This window comes from Schistocerca piceifrons, chromosome 6 (genome assembly GCF_021461385.2).
Source record: "Schistocerca piceifrons isolate TAMUIC-IGC-003096 chromosome 6, iqSchPice1.1, whole genome shotgun sequence".
Lineage (NCBI taxonomy): Eukaryota > Metazoa > Arthropoda > Insecta > Orthoptera > Acrididae > Schistocerca > Schistocerca piceifrons.
Genome location: NC_060143.1, coordinates 268,829,554 through 268,844,797, shown reverse-complemented (window position 1 = coordinate 268,844,797; position 15,244 = coordinate 268,829,554).

Here is a 15,244-nt window from a genome sequence, read left to right as displayed (position 1 = left end):
CGGCGCTGAACTGGTGAACCGGTGTTACCACTGCGGCAAGGCCGTTGCTTGTAATTTAATACCTTGATCGTAAATCGATGCATTATTAGCTTTAGGGTTGTATATTATAACTGCTGGTGTCTATTTATAATATGAAATGTATTGGCAGTCTATCTGTGGCCTAAAGAGCTTTTCTTAGGTAAAGGTGATTGCACACACATTGTTTTTATTAGTCTACTCGTTTTAGAAGAACAAAGACCACATTAATGTGTTAAATCTTCCGTAAAGATGTCACTGCAATTTTTATTCTTTTAAATTCTCTACTGTAACTTGACGTAAATTTGGGAAGCGCGGTGCACTAAGTCCTTGTGAGGCCAGTTCAGGTGCTACTTCAGAAGTAGCGGCTTCGTCACGAAAAGTGACAAAGGCCACGAGAACACTAGGCTGTCCACATCCCCTCCATATCCCCATCCCCTGATGCCAATTGGCGGTCGGTCGGTGCCACTTGGACTCCCGAGGCCTATTAGAGGGGGTTTAGTTTAATATATACACTGAAGAGCCAAAGAAAGTGGCAAAGGCCATTCAGAGATATGTAAACAGGCAGAATACAACGCTGCTGTCGGCTACCCCTATACAGGGTGTTACGAAAGGTACGGCCAAACTTTCAGGAAACATTCCTCACACACACATAAACAAAAGATGTTATGTGGACATGTGTCAGGAAACGCTTAATTTCCATATTAGAGCTCATTTTAATTTCGTCGTCCACCTACGTTCAATGGAGCACGTTATCATGACTTCATACGGGATACTCTACCTGTGCTGCTAGAACATGTGCCTTTACAAGTACGACACTACATGTGATTCATGCACGATGGAGCACCTGCACATTTCAGTCGAAGTGTTCGTACGCTTCTCAACAACAGATTCAGTGACCGATGGATTGGTAGAGGCGGACCAATTCCATGGCCTCCACGCTCTCCTGACCTCAACCCACTTGACTTTCATTTATGGGAGCATTTGAAAGCTCTTGTCTATGCAACCCCGGTACCAAATGTAGAGACTCTTTGTGCTCGTATTGTGGACGGCTGTGATACAATACGCCATTCTCCAGGGCTGCATCTTCGCATGAGGGATTTCATGCGACGGAGGGTGGATGCATCAGCGCATCAGGAATTCCATGCGACGGAGGGTGGATGCTTGTATCCTCGCTAACGGAGGATGTTTTGAACATTTCCTGTAACAAAGTGTTTGAAGTCACGCTGGTACGTTCTGTTGCTGTGTGTTTCCATTCCATGATTAATGTGATTTGAAGAGAAGTAATAAAATTAGGTCTAACATGGAAAGTAAGCGTTTCCGGACACATGTCCACATAACATATTTTCTTTCTTTGTGTGTGAGGAATGTTTCCTGAAAGTTGGGCCGTACCTTTTTGTAACACCCTGTATAAGACAAGTGTCTGGCACAGCTGTTAGATTTCTTACTACTGCTACAATGAGATGTCATAAGATTTAAGAGAATTTGGACGTGGTTGTATAGTCGGCGCAAGAGCGATGGGACGCAGCATCTCCAAGGTAGCAATAAAGTGGGGATTTTTCGGTACGACCATTTCACGAGTGTACCCTGAGTATTAGGAGCCCGGTAAAATATCAGATCTCCGACACCGCTGCGGCCGAAAAGTACCTGCAAGAACGGGACCAGCGACGACTGAAGAGAATCGTTCACCGTGACAGAAGCGCAACCCTTTCACAAATTGCTGCAGATTTCAATGCTGGTCCATCGACAAGTACTCAGTGTGCAAATCATTCAGCGTAACATCATCTATATGGGCTTTTGAAGGCGAAGGCTCACACTTGTACCCTTGATGACTGCACGACACAAAGCTTTATGCATCGTCTAGGCCCGTCAACACCGACGTTGGACTGTTGACTATTCGAAACATGTTACCTCGTCGGACGAGTCTCGTTTCAAATTGCATCGAGCGAATGGACGTGTACGGATATGGAGACAACCTCATGAATCCATGGGCCCTGCATGTCGGCAAGGGACTGTTCAAGCTGGTGGAGGCTCTGTATTGGTGTGGAGAGTGTGCCGTCGGAGTGATATGGGATCCCTGATACGTCTAGACATAACTCTGACAGATGATATGTTATGTGGTTAAGCATACTGTGTGATTACCTACATCCATAAATGTCCATTGTGCATTCAGACGAACTTCGGCAATTCCAAAAGGACAGTGCGACACCCCACACGTCCAGAATTGCTACAGAGTCGCTCCAGGAACAATCTTCTGAGTTTAAACACTTCCTCTGGCCACCAGACATAAGCATTATTGAGTATACCTGGGATGTCTTGCAGCATGCTGTTCAGAAGAGGTCTCCGCCCCTCATATTCTTAGGGTTTGTGGACATCCCTGCATGATTCATGGTGTCAGTTCCCTCCAGCACTACTTGAGACATCAGTCGAGTCCACGCCACATCGTGTTGCGGCACTTCTGCGAGCTCACGGGGACCCTATACACTATTAGCCAGTTTCTTTGGCTCTTCATTGTATATTGATTAGTAATGATGTGTTTACGCTTACGGAATAGCAGACAGTATAGTCTATGATCGTTCCTGACGACGCTGTTTGATTCTTGATGGTCATATATTTTTGTGAGTTCTGTTTATACTATATTTATCGCTCGGCCATAACATAAGACGTAAGCTAATGGTTATGATTAGCACAGCAGAAATTTGTGATCGTGATCTTCTGTTATGATTAGCAAATACTGTATGACCCTAGACAAAGGCAACTTTATAGTGAGGGGATAGTGTACTGGTGTTTGTGTATAAACCATCCATGTCCAACTTTGTAAATTACCGTATGACTCTAAGTTTTCAGAACACTTTACGTTTGTCGTTATATCCTACACTATGTTTATTGGTACAGCCCTCTAAGGACGACGGTTTTGTGAACCGAAAACGATAGTGGAATAAAGCTGCATTGTCACAGGTGGTTGTTTGCAATGCATTATTTCAAGAAAAAAACATGTTTGCAGAAAGCTCCATCAAACTAATCACTAGAAAAAAGATTATTTAAAAATCAGTCATTTTTCAACTCAGTCATTTTTCATCTCACCGGTTGGTTACCTCATTGCAACTTTTTCATGATATATTTATCTTTACTACCATTGTCGGTCGTCTTGGAGGTCATTTAGTTCATTTAATTTATACATTGTTTCGAGAATTCAGAAATAAGCAGTCCATGTTAGCAACATCGTTATATTTGTGTTATCCTGGCCCATTTTCATGTAACACAGAGAGCCGAGTATAATAGTTCGCGATATGATCGCAATTTCTCAGCAGAGCACTAGCGTCGGGCTTTTCGTATTTTCTGTGTTGGCTGCGTTGTTTCAGTTTCCGTCACCGCCTCAGTACCCGGTGGACAGCCACAACACACGCTTAAACACATGGAACTCCCGTACCTTATGTTGTCAGCTGCTATGCTGGTGGCACACACACACACAAGAGCTTTTCGGCTTTTGGTATGTTTGAACGCCAGTACAAGCTCCTTCCTTTCGGTCACTGGTGGCAGCCCTAAACAGTTGAAATAGTTTCAGTAGATTTCAACACATTAATTTTACTAGTTTCCATCGTTATGTTTGTTTTATTCTTCAGTTACTACAGGGCCTAGTACTTCCCTGGATAACATCTATTACGAACACTGTTTGCTTAACGCAGGCCGACAAGTACAGATTTTAATCGGTAAAGCGATGACGGTTCATGATTTTAACAGAGATTAGTCCCGTATTTGGCACTTGTTGCACGTGATCTATTTTTATTTAGTTACTGCCTCACTGACATTCAATCAAGGATCAGTTCTCATTCCTAATTCTGTTGTTTCGTTTTTAGATGTAACATTCATCATTGATGATGGGATGATGGTATTCTTATCACTTAAGGAGGGATGAGAACTTTGCCTAGCTACGCCATCTGATACCCTGTGATAATTTGTAACTACTCTTCACACCAAATGACATAGCATTTATATTACCACAAAATGGAACTTAGGAGTTGTGAAACCGGTTGTGTGGGTCTACAATCGACTTGAATAAATAGTACAACCACAGCGTACTACTGGACTATTCATTCACTTTTATATTAAATAGTTTTAACAGCTGAATAAAATGTTCTCCGGTTTCCAAACGCGTCAATTGTTTAAAACTACACAAGCTTTCGGCCAAGCACTCCTTGGCCATTGTCAAGTGATATGACTGCCAGTGGGCTGTTGGTGCGCCCGTATATACGCTAGCTGCCGGCTGTGACGCCACTGGTGGCCGTGACATTGCCATATATGGGCATGTTGTGAGTCGGCGTTCGATGTGCCTTCTTCAACCGCACGATCGCTGGATCCCACGCAGCGCTGAGCTGCAAGCCACCGTCTCTATTCAGGGTGTTTGCGGTAATTTTTATTTCAATAGCTTCCTTTATTAAACTGTCCCAGAAGCCGTTAGTGCGAGCCACGACAGAGGTATCGTAAAATTTTATGTGGTGACCGTTTCCAAACGCATGCTCAGCTAACGCTGATTTCTCTGGATAGCGTAAGCGATAATACCTCTCATGTTATTTCCTGTGTTGTTCCACAGTGAGCACTGTTTGAACGATGTACTTCCGGCCGCACTCACAAGGTATTTCGTAGACTCCAGGTGTTCTGAGACCTACTGCGTCTTTAACTGGTCTCAGTAATTGATGGATTTTCGTTGGCGGCCTGAAGATTGAGATTGTTTACAGTACGAATTGTCAATCGCTATGTGTAACTACTTTACCTGCGTTTGCCCCAGTTTTGAAAAATTCTCTATGCCATGGGTCTTGTGGATGAAGCATGCAGGTGAATGGGGTCAGAACACCCATGTCCCAAATGCTGTAAGGTTACTGTCGCCCCCTTCCTTCCTCCTCCTCCCCCATTTTTCCCGCTTGGAGCAGCTACCTTTCACTCAAATTGCTCCTGAACTGGGGCCGCGACAGTTGAGTGTATCTCGCTATAAACCTGCTACCGTGAAAAATCCTCGCGATACTGGGAATTGAAATGGAGTCCTCCACATGACTGTCAGAGGCGCTAACCGCTCAGCTACAGACGACCATACACATAACCCCTTCAGAAATACATGTATGTCATGAAAGTTACACGATTTGTTAATCCTCTAATGGGAAAGCTAACTGTAATTGCAACTATTCTTTGCGATAAGCCGTTGTTGTTAGTTGCTGTTACATTCTAGCTGAGTAGTTCTGCTAATAAAATGGGGTGATTCCGACATTTTAGTTCACATTAACTGCTGAAGCAGGCCAAATGGAATACAAAATACAGTTCCAAGGAACTCTCCTAATACTAAAACTTCCTGACAGACTAAAGCAGTGTGTCGGACAGTGACTGGCACCCATAACCACGATATTCATGAGTAATGCTCTTATTCAGTGAACTATGCACGCACGATTTGCGATCTGTCCTCACAGGTTGAAATCTCCATCTGTTCATCAATATTTAGGTTTTCCCTAACTTTTCCTAGACTGCCTCGGGCCAACGTTGGGCTGGGCACAGCCATTGCATTCTCTGTCGTTTCCAAATCCGAGCCGTCTCTGATAGCTCTATCGTCAACAGTATGATAAATCTGAATATTTCGATTGTCTCCTAAATCTTCCGATTCTTTTCATTCTCCCTCAAATTTCTCTCCTCGTTAATAGAGTCGCTGCATACGATTGTCGTTTGTCAGTCTCAACAACAGCGTTGTCCATAGAGTGGTGTCCGCGGAAACGGCAGGGCATTTCAGCACAGCATACGACGCCTGCGCAGAACCTCGTACTATAGCAGCAGACGCAAGAATGCCCAACTGGCGTACAAGCATTCTCTCCTTCCTGGTGGTGTCGGGAGTCGGATATGCAGTCTGGTGAGTTGGAAGGCAGCTTTCATCCCTACATTAGGCGTAACAGACTGTGTAAACCACCTGTTAAATGCACTTACTACAGCAATTTTCGAAACTGATCGTAGTTTTGTAATAATAGCAGAGTGTGAGCTAAGACAATGACCTTCACAGAGGTTTCATACAAAGATGAAAATTGTGTGCCGAAGCTTTTGTTCGCTGATGCTAAGGGTGGAGGTCCCAACAAGGATGCAGGGATTAAGTGTAAATTGCGACACTAGCTATCAGTTTTGGTCAGGTAGGAAGCGATCATGAGTCAGATCATATAAAGAAATCCGTAACTATAGCGAAATTTCTCAGCTACATACACTAGTGGCCATTGCCGGCCGCGGTGGCCGTGCGGTTCTAGGCGCTTCAGTCCTGCACCGCGGGACTGCTACGGTCGCAGGTTCGAATCCTACCTCGGGCATTGATGTGAGTGATGTCCTTAGGTTAGTTAGGTTTAAGTAGTTCTACGTTCTAGGGGACTTATGACCTCAGATGTTGAGTCCCATAGTGCTCAGAGCCATTTGAACTACTGGCCATTAAAATTGCTACACCACGAAGATGACGTGCTATAGACGCGAAATTTAACCGACACGAGGAAGAAGCGGTAATAAGCAAATGATTAGCTTTTCAGGGCCTTCACACAAGGTTGGCGCAGATGGCGATACCTACAACGTGCCATGAGGAAAGTTTCCAACCGATTTCTCATACACAAACAGCAGTTGACCGCCGTTGCCTGGTGAAACGTTGTTGTGATGCCTCGTGTAACGAGGAGAAATGCGTACCATCAGGTTTCCAACTTTGATGAAGGTCGGATTGTAGCCTATCGCGATTGTTGTTTATCGTATCGCGACATTGCTGCTCGCGTTGGTCGAGATCCAATGACTGTTAGCAGAATGTGGAATCGGTAGGTTCAGGAGTGTAATACGGAACGCCGTGCTGAATCCCAACGGCCTCGTATCACTAGCGGTCGAGATGACAGGCATCTTATCCACATGGCTGTAACGGATCGTGCAGCCACATCTCGATCCCTGACTTAACAGATGGAGACGTTTGCAAGCCAACAACCATCTGCACGAACAATTCGACGACGTTTGCAACAGCATACACTACAAGCTCGGAGACCGTGGCTGCGGTTAACTTGAAGCTGCAGCACAGACAGGAGCGTCTGTGACGGTGTACTCAACGACGAACATGGGTGCACGAATAGCAAAACTTTATTTTTTCGGATGAATCCAGGTTCTGTTTACAGCATCATGATGGTCGAATCCGCGTTTGGCGACATCGTGGTGAACGCACTTTGGAAGGGTGTACTCGTCATCGCCATACTGACGTATCACCCGGCGTGATGGTATGGGGTGCCATTGGTTACATGTCTCGGTCACCTCTTGTTCGCACTGACGGCACTTTGAACAATGGACGTTACATTTCAGATGTGTTACGATCCGTGGCTCTACCCTTCATTCGATCCCTTCGAAACCGCACATTTCAGCAGGATAATGCACGACCGCATGTTGCAGGTCCTGTACGGGCCTTCCTGGATACAGAAAATGTTCGACTGCTGCCCTGGCCAGCACATACTCCAGAACTCTCACCAACTGAAAACGTCTGGTCAATGGTGGCCGAGCAACTGGCTCGTCACAATACGCCAGTCACTACTCTTGATGAACTGTGGTATTGTGTTGAAGCTCCCTGGGCAGCTGTAGCTGTACACGCAATCCAAGCTCTGGTTGGCTCAATGCCCAGGCTTATCAAGGCCGTTATTACGGCCAGAGGTGGTTGTTCTGGGTACTGATTTCTCAGGATCCATGTACCCAAATTGCGTGAAAATGTAATCACATGTCAGTTCTATTATAATATATTCGCCCAATGAATACCCTTTATCATCTGCATTTCTTATTGGTGTAGCAATTTTAATAGCAAGTAGTGTAAATGTCATCCGCGCCTTTTTTCGACACCAGCATGCAATAACAACACACAGACGCAGGAGGCAGCACTAGTAATGGAGGGTACATAAAATGTGTCCGGGATACGCGGTTAACAGTGGAGTCATCGTCGTAACGCGGAAACTGAGCGATTTATCTGACAACCAAAGGAGCATGACGACAAACCTGCGGCCCAAGGATGGAAGCACTCCCGGAACAGCTAAGTTTGTAAACTTTTCGCTTTCCCCAATGTTTAAAGTATACCGTGCATGGCGAAGCAACTGTGGTGCACCAAGGGCGGTAGATGACAGAGGTGAACGCCGACGGTGGAGATAGACCAGTTAACTGTTGAACAACTGACTGCCCAGATGAGCAAAGGGGCTACCAGCGTTATCTCCTCACCCACCATTCAGCGAACGTTGCTGGTATGGGCCTCAGCAGCGGGCGCCTAGTTCGAGCACCCATGCTGTCTGCTATTCATCGGCCACGAAGGTTGGAATCTGCACACAGATGACGCAACTGGACGTCCACCGAGTCGCGACAGGTGTCCTTTTCAAATGAATCACGCTTCATGCTCCATCGGACTGAAGGCGGTATGAAAGTAAACACTGTGCAACAATCATTAGAAGCGTTGAGGGAGGAGGAGATAGCGTTACTGCAAGGCAATGATTATGCCCCTATTGCGTTTTCGACCGGAAGTGTTTGATCACTCACCGTGCAGCCTGGACTTGGCTCCATTGCTGTTCATCTCTGCTCACACGAACCGCTGGCTATGAAGACAACATTGTGACACAGACAACGAACTGCACACCAGCGTAGGGAAGTGGCGGAAAGCACAGTTAGCTGCCTTCTATAAAGGGGCTACTGGGTAGTTGGTGCATCGCTACGACAGATGTCTGTGTCGGAGCGGGGACTATGTAGAGAAGTAGCCGGGGGGGTGCAACAAAAATTTTTGATTTTGACTGTGGTTTCCATTCCCCTACCGATCGGACCTTACTTTCGAATAGTCCTCGTACAAGGAACTGTGTACATTAGTCTCCCTGGAGCTATGTACTATTTAAAGTTGGTTCACTTCTTTACCTCCGATTATTTTACGACAATTATTAATATTATTGTTATTATTACTTCGTTGTTAGTCCAGTGTCTCTACGTGAAAACTTTTTTTTTTAAGTACCTGTAGTGGACTCGTTCCCTTTCCGAAAAATATATCTTTCATTAATCTATATCTGGGTACCCTAGTTGTATGCTTTTATGGAAGTACGAAATACGTCAACGAAATTTGCGTGTTTAATCTGCAGTTTAAATTATGCCGAAAGACATATAGAGCAACTTGATGGTAACGTAATGGGGTACGTGACTGGCAGAGGTTTCTAAAAATGGAAAATACTTTTTAAACAAGCACAGTCGATTAACAATAAATGTGGTTTTAAGTTTTTCTGATATTAAGTCACCTCGTCTCTTTCTCTGATTCGTCAAACAAGACATACGTAATCTAAATCTCCACTATAAACTGATTCAGTGTGAATCACAAGGCGTTAATGTCTCTTGTGAGCCTCGTCGAACTGCAACTCTTGTTCTTAATCCACACTCTCCGGGGTTTCAGCACATACGATAAGGGATGACGTAGGACTACTTGGAACATACGTTTACCAGTCAACCAGAGATATTTCTTGCCTTCAGTGATAGGTGACGGCAGCAAGCGAGTTCAAAGTTTTATAAATTCGTCTCTGAGATTTTACACCTTAGTATTTTGAGAATGAGAGAGAAAAGTCTCTGCTGTTTTTTTTTTTTTTTTTTTTTTTAACTGAAATGTTGAAATGTAATGGAAGCGTCAAACTTTTTTTTTGCCTGGGATTGCTGTAATTATTTAAGAAGCATGTATGTTTAGAAATCTTATCATACAATCATTCTTATCCTGTTAACTTTAGAGATATGACGTCTAGCTAATTTACCTGCAGTAATATATATTCAGTCTTTGTAAGGAGTTTTGTATGCAGTTGGGGTAGAGTATCCTCATTTACATCGATAGATTTACGGGTGACACGGGACGTGTATCTGTTGTCGGCGAAAAAGGTTCTTACGTGTCTCCTTATGGACCGGTGGTCGATTTTACTGCAGAGGTGTTTGCCTTTTCTCAAGCCACACTGTGCATCCGGCTACATGGATTCTCAGATTCTGTCGTACGCTCTGATTACTCCGTCTTCATTTTAGCCTCTGTGCAATAGACACTTACTCCTCTTTAGTAGACTAGACCCAAGAATGCCTTCTGTTGCTCGCTGATGCTAACTTTCGGATGGGCTCCTGGACATGTTGCTGTGTCTGGTAATGATGCTTCTGCGAAGGGCTTTTAGGTATTCTGTACTCTCGGACGATCTCAGAATTGTTATAGGCAGGAACATCCTATCACGGTGGCACGAATAATGGTCACTTCTTCCTGGGACCAAGTTCAGTAAGATGGAATCACGCTCTTACCGTACAGTCTCCCTATAACACAGTGTCGAGTATACTCTTGATAAAAGCTGGATCACGTATGCTAGTAACAAGGATCCCACAGTAAATGTGCCAAGGAAATCAAATATTCTTGTGGCAGTGGTGGAGCTTCAAGATGGCGGTAATGTTCCGCCGAAATTTGTCGTGTTTTATGATGAAGACTTTCTCAAGACACAGGTGTGATGGTAATAGCTCATTTCACCTTTCTACTATGTTTTTTGCCTTTTAACGAGCATTATAGGTGCTCTGTCATTATTTATCATTTACACGCACCTACAAACGCCGTTCAGGCTCACATGTGTTTTCTAAGTTCAAAAATTCAAGAACGACAGAGAAATACAGTCTCCCTGAAATTCACAAGCTGCGACATTGTCGCGAATAAAACAGTGACCCGGATATACAATAAGTTTCCTCTTAATTTATGTCTATGGTCATAAACTTTTTGTTAACAGATTACCGGTTTCGGTCTATAATGACCATCATCAGATCTGCAGCAAAAAATGGGAAAAACATAAATACACTGGCAAATTGTCTACAGCTTAAAAACAATACATAGACCATAAGATCTGATGAAGGTCATTATAGACCGAAACCGGTAATCTGTTAACAAAATGTTTGTGACCATAGACGTAAATTACAGGAAACTATCTGAAATTCTCTGTATGCTCCAGCAGTCGTATATGTATAGAACCTTCTGTCATTATTCTTAAACCAACTGTCTGTAAGAATTAATTCAGTGTGCAGATTAGGCCGTGGACTATTCACTTTGTTAGTTATCCGATCCACTTATTTAATCGTAAGCTTTCTTCTACATCACTCACATTTCCAAACAATATATCCCCTACTTGTTTACACTGCTTATAGTACTCGTTTAGCTTCCGTGCAACGATACACTCCAAGTAACTTCACTAAGACATCCAAACAATTATATTTGTATGTGTGGTTATCCCCATTGCACCCACGTAAAAGATGTATCTGGCGGACCTCTGAATGTGACAAAATTCATGAAGAAAGACATCGCGCGTATTTAAAATTTCAAACACGGAAAACAGAAGAAAATGTTACCAACCTCAAAAATATCGGGAGAAAGTTCACACAAATTATCAGGAAAACCAAGAGAAAATCACAGAAAGATCTAATCGACTCAATAGAAGAAAATTACCATAAAACCAATTCCAGAGACTTTTACAAAATGTTTGGATGACAATTACAAAAATCTGGTATCCCATGTTAATGCTGAAAAGAGAAGATGAAAAAATGGCACATAATGACAACGAAAATGCCGAAATCATGGTAAAAGCATTTAGTAAACTTTTGAATTGTGAAGAACCACAGGAACTTTGAGCAATTAATACAGACATACCCATCAAGACTTAACCTGATCTCATAAATCCTCCAACAATCCAGGTGGTGGAAACGGCACGCAGAGAGATGAAAAGTTATAAGGCATGCGGAGAAGACCAAGTTTTTGTAAAAATGTCGAAATATGCCAGTGATGCAGTTCGAACATCCTTACACATAGCCCTAACAAAAATCTGGATGACAGACAAGTTTCCCAAACATTGGTCCACAGACATAAACCACCCACTCCACAAAAAGGGAGATAAAAGCAACCCAGATAATTACAGAGGTATCTCTCTCTTAGGCTGCACATACAAGATTTTCTCCAGAATCCTATACAAGAGGATCAAAGAGCAACTTGAGGGAGAATTAGGTAAATACCAAGGAGGCTTCAGCCCTTGGAGAACCTGTGCAGAATGGATCATCACTTTAAAATTAGCCATTGCACATTACAGGGAACGAAATAAACCTCTTGTAATAACCTTTGTGGACTTTAAAAAAGCATATGACTGTATCAATAAACCTTCAATGTTAAAAATCTTTAGAAAATTCACGCTCCGTACAAAATTAATCAATCTGATAGAACTCACCTTAACCAACACTGTATCAAAATTCAAGTTCAGGGGGAAACTCACTGAACCATTAATCATAAAAACAGGTTTAAGACAAGGAGATTGCTTGGTATATCTACTGTTCATCTGTGCATTAGAATACATAATGAGGGAATGGTACAAGATTAACCCAAGGAACACCTAAATTGGAAGACCCAAAGACAACATAAGTTTAAATTGTCTAGGATTTGCTGATGATCTTGCTCTCTTGTTCAACAGTATTCAGGAAACCTAAGAACAAGTTATCTCACTATAGGAAATAGCACAGAAAATTGGTCTTCGAATATCTTTTGAAAAACAGTCATCATGTTAACTGACCCACCCCTCATAAACAAAATTGCCATACGAAACCAAGAAATGAAAATTGTAGATGAATTTAAATATCTGGGAGAAAACATAACATACAACCTCAATGAAAAGCCGACATGGCATAACAGAATAAACAAACTGACTAGACCACAATATATCGCCAAGAACAACTACAACAAAAAGAGCCTGTCAATGGCAACAAAATTCAAACACTACAAAACAGTCACTCAACCAGAAATAACATACGTAAGTGAAACCATCTTCTAAACAACTAACGCTGCACAAATAGACAAAATACTCAGAAAAGAGAAAAGAATCATCAAAACATTGATCAACAAATCGCACCAGAAACATGGACACTGGAGTGTAGCTACAAATGAAACAGTCTACAAGGAAATAGAACCGGTAATGAGTACAATAAGGAAGAAAGACATTTCATTTTTCTTACATCTAATCAGAACATCAGAGAACAGGATCATCAGGAGAATAATAGAAAAATTGTGGAATAGTGAGTGCAACATTAAGTGGATTACAGAAATCAAGGAAGATATAGATGAGCTACAGATTACATTGGAATCTACATCTACATCTACATCTATACTCCGCGAGCCACCTTACGGTGTGTGGCGGAGGGTACTTATTGTACCACTATCTGATCCCCCCTTCCCTGTTCCATTCACGAATTGTGCGTGGGAAGAACGACTGCTTGTAAGTCTCCGTATTTGCTCTAATTTCTCGGATCTTTTCGTTGTGATCATTACGCGAGATATATGTGGGCGGTAGTAATATGCTGCCCATCTCTTCCCGGAATGTGCTCTCTCGTAATTTCGATAATAAACCTCTCCGTATTGCGTAACGCCTTTCTTGAAGTGTCCGCCACTGGAGCTTGTTCAGCATCTCCGTAACGCTCTCGCGCTGACTAAATGTCCCCATGACGAATCGCGCTGCTTTTCGCTGGATCATGTCTATCTCTTCTATTAATCCAACCTGGTAAGGGTCCCATACTGATGAGCAATACTCAAGAATCGGACGAACAAGCGTTTTGTAAGCTACTTCTTTCGTCGATGAGTCACATTTTCTTAGAGTTCTTCCTATGAATCTCAACCTGGCGCCTGCTTTTCCCACTATTTGTTTTATGTGATCATTACACTTCAGATCGCTCCGGATAGTAACTCCTAAGTATTTTACGGTCGTTACCGCTTCCAATGATTTACCACCTATGGCATAATCGTACTGGAATGGATTTCTGCCCCTATGTATGCGCATTATATTACATTTATCTACGTTTAGGGAAAGCTGCCAGCTGTCGCACCATGCATTAATCCTCTGCAGGTCCTCCTGGAGTACGTACGAGTCTTCTGATGTTGCTACTTTCTTGTAGACAACCGTGTCATCTGCAAATAGTTTCACGGAGCTACCGATGTTGTCAACTAAGTCATTTATGTATATTGTAAACAATAAAGGTCCTATCACGCTTCCCTGCGGTACTCCCGAAATTACCTCTATATCTGCAGATTTTGAACCGTTAAGAATGACATGTTGTGTTCTTTCTTCTAGGAAATCCTGAATCCAATCACAAACCTGGTCCGATATTCCGTAAGCTCGTATTTTTTTCACTAAACGTAAGTGCGGAACCGTATCAAATGCCTTCCTGAAGTCCAGGAATACGGCATCAATCTGCTCGCCAGTGTCTACGGCACTGTGAATTTCTTGGGCAAATAGGGCGAGCTGAGTTTCGCATGATCTCTGTTTGCGGAATCCATGTTGGTTATGATGAAGGAGATTTGTATTATCTAAGAACATCATAATACGAGAACACAAAACATGTTCCATTATTCTACAACAGATTGACGTAAGCGAAATAGGCCTATAATTATTCGCATCTGATTTATGACCCTTCTTGAAAATGGGAACGACCTGCGCTTTCTTCCAGTCGCTAGGTACTTTACGTTCTTCCAGCGATCTACGATAAATTGCTGATAGAAAGGGGGCAAGTTCTTTAGCATAATCACTGTAGAATCTTAAGGGTATCTCGTCTGGTCCGGATGCTTTTCCGCTACTAAGTGATAGCAGTTGTTTTTCAATTGCGATATCGTTTATTTCAATATTTTTCATTTTTGCGTCCGTGCGACGGCTGAAGTCAGGGACCGTGTTACGATTTTCCGCAGTGAAACAGTTTCGGAACACTGAATTCAGTATTTCTGCCTTTCTTCGGTCGTCCTCTGTTTCGGTGCCATCGTGGTCAACGAGTGACTGAATAGGGGATTTAGATCCGCTTACCGATTTTACATATGACCAAAACTTTTTAGGGTTCTTGTTTAGATTGTTTGCCAATGTTTTATGTTCGAATTCGTTGAATGCTTCTCTCATTGCTCTCTTTACGCTCTTTTACGCTTCGTTCAGCTTTTCCTTATCAGCTATGATTCGACTACTCTTAAACCTACCTACCTAAGAAACAAAATTGACAAAATCAGGAACTCACAGACAAAGAAACCAGACTGCAAGCGAGAATCAACAACCAGACAATTAGAAGGGTGATTTCCGAAGAAGAAAGAAGGATGAGATCGGAGAGAATGAAGAAGTACTGGACTGACAGGAAAGTGAAAAATTCTTTGTATAAAGTGGGCTAGAGTGGTCCAATGGAGGCC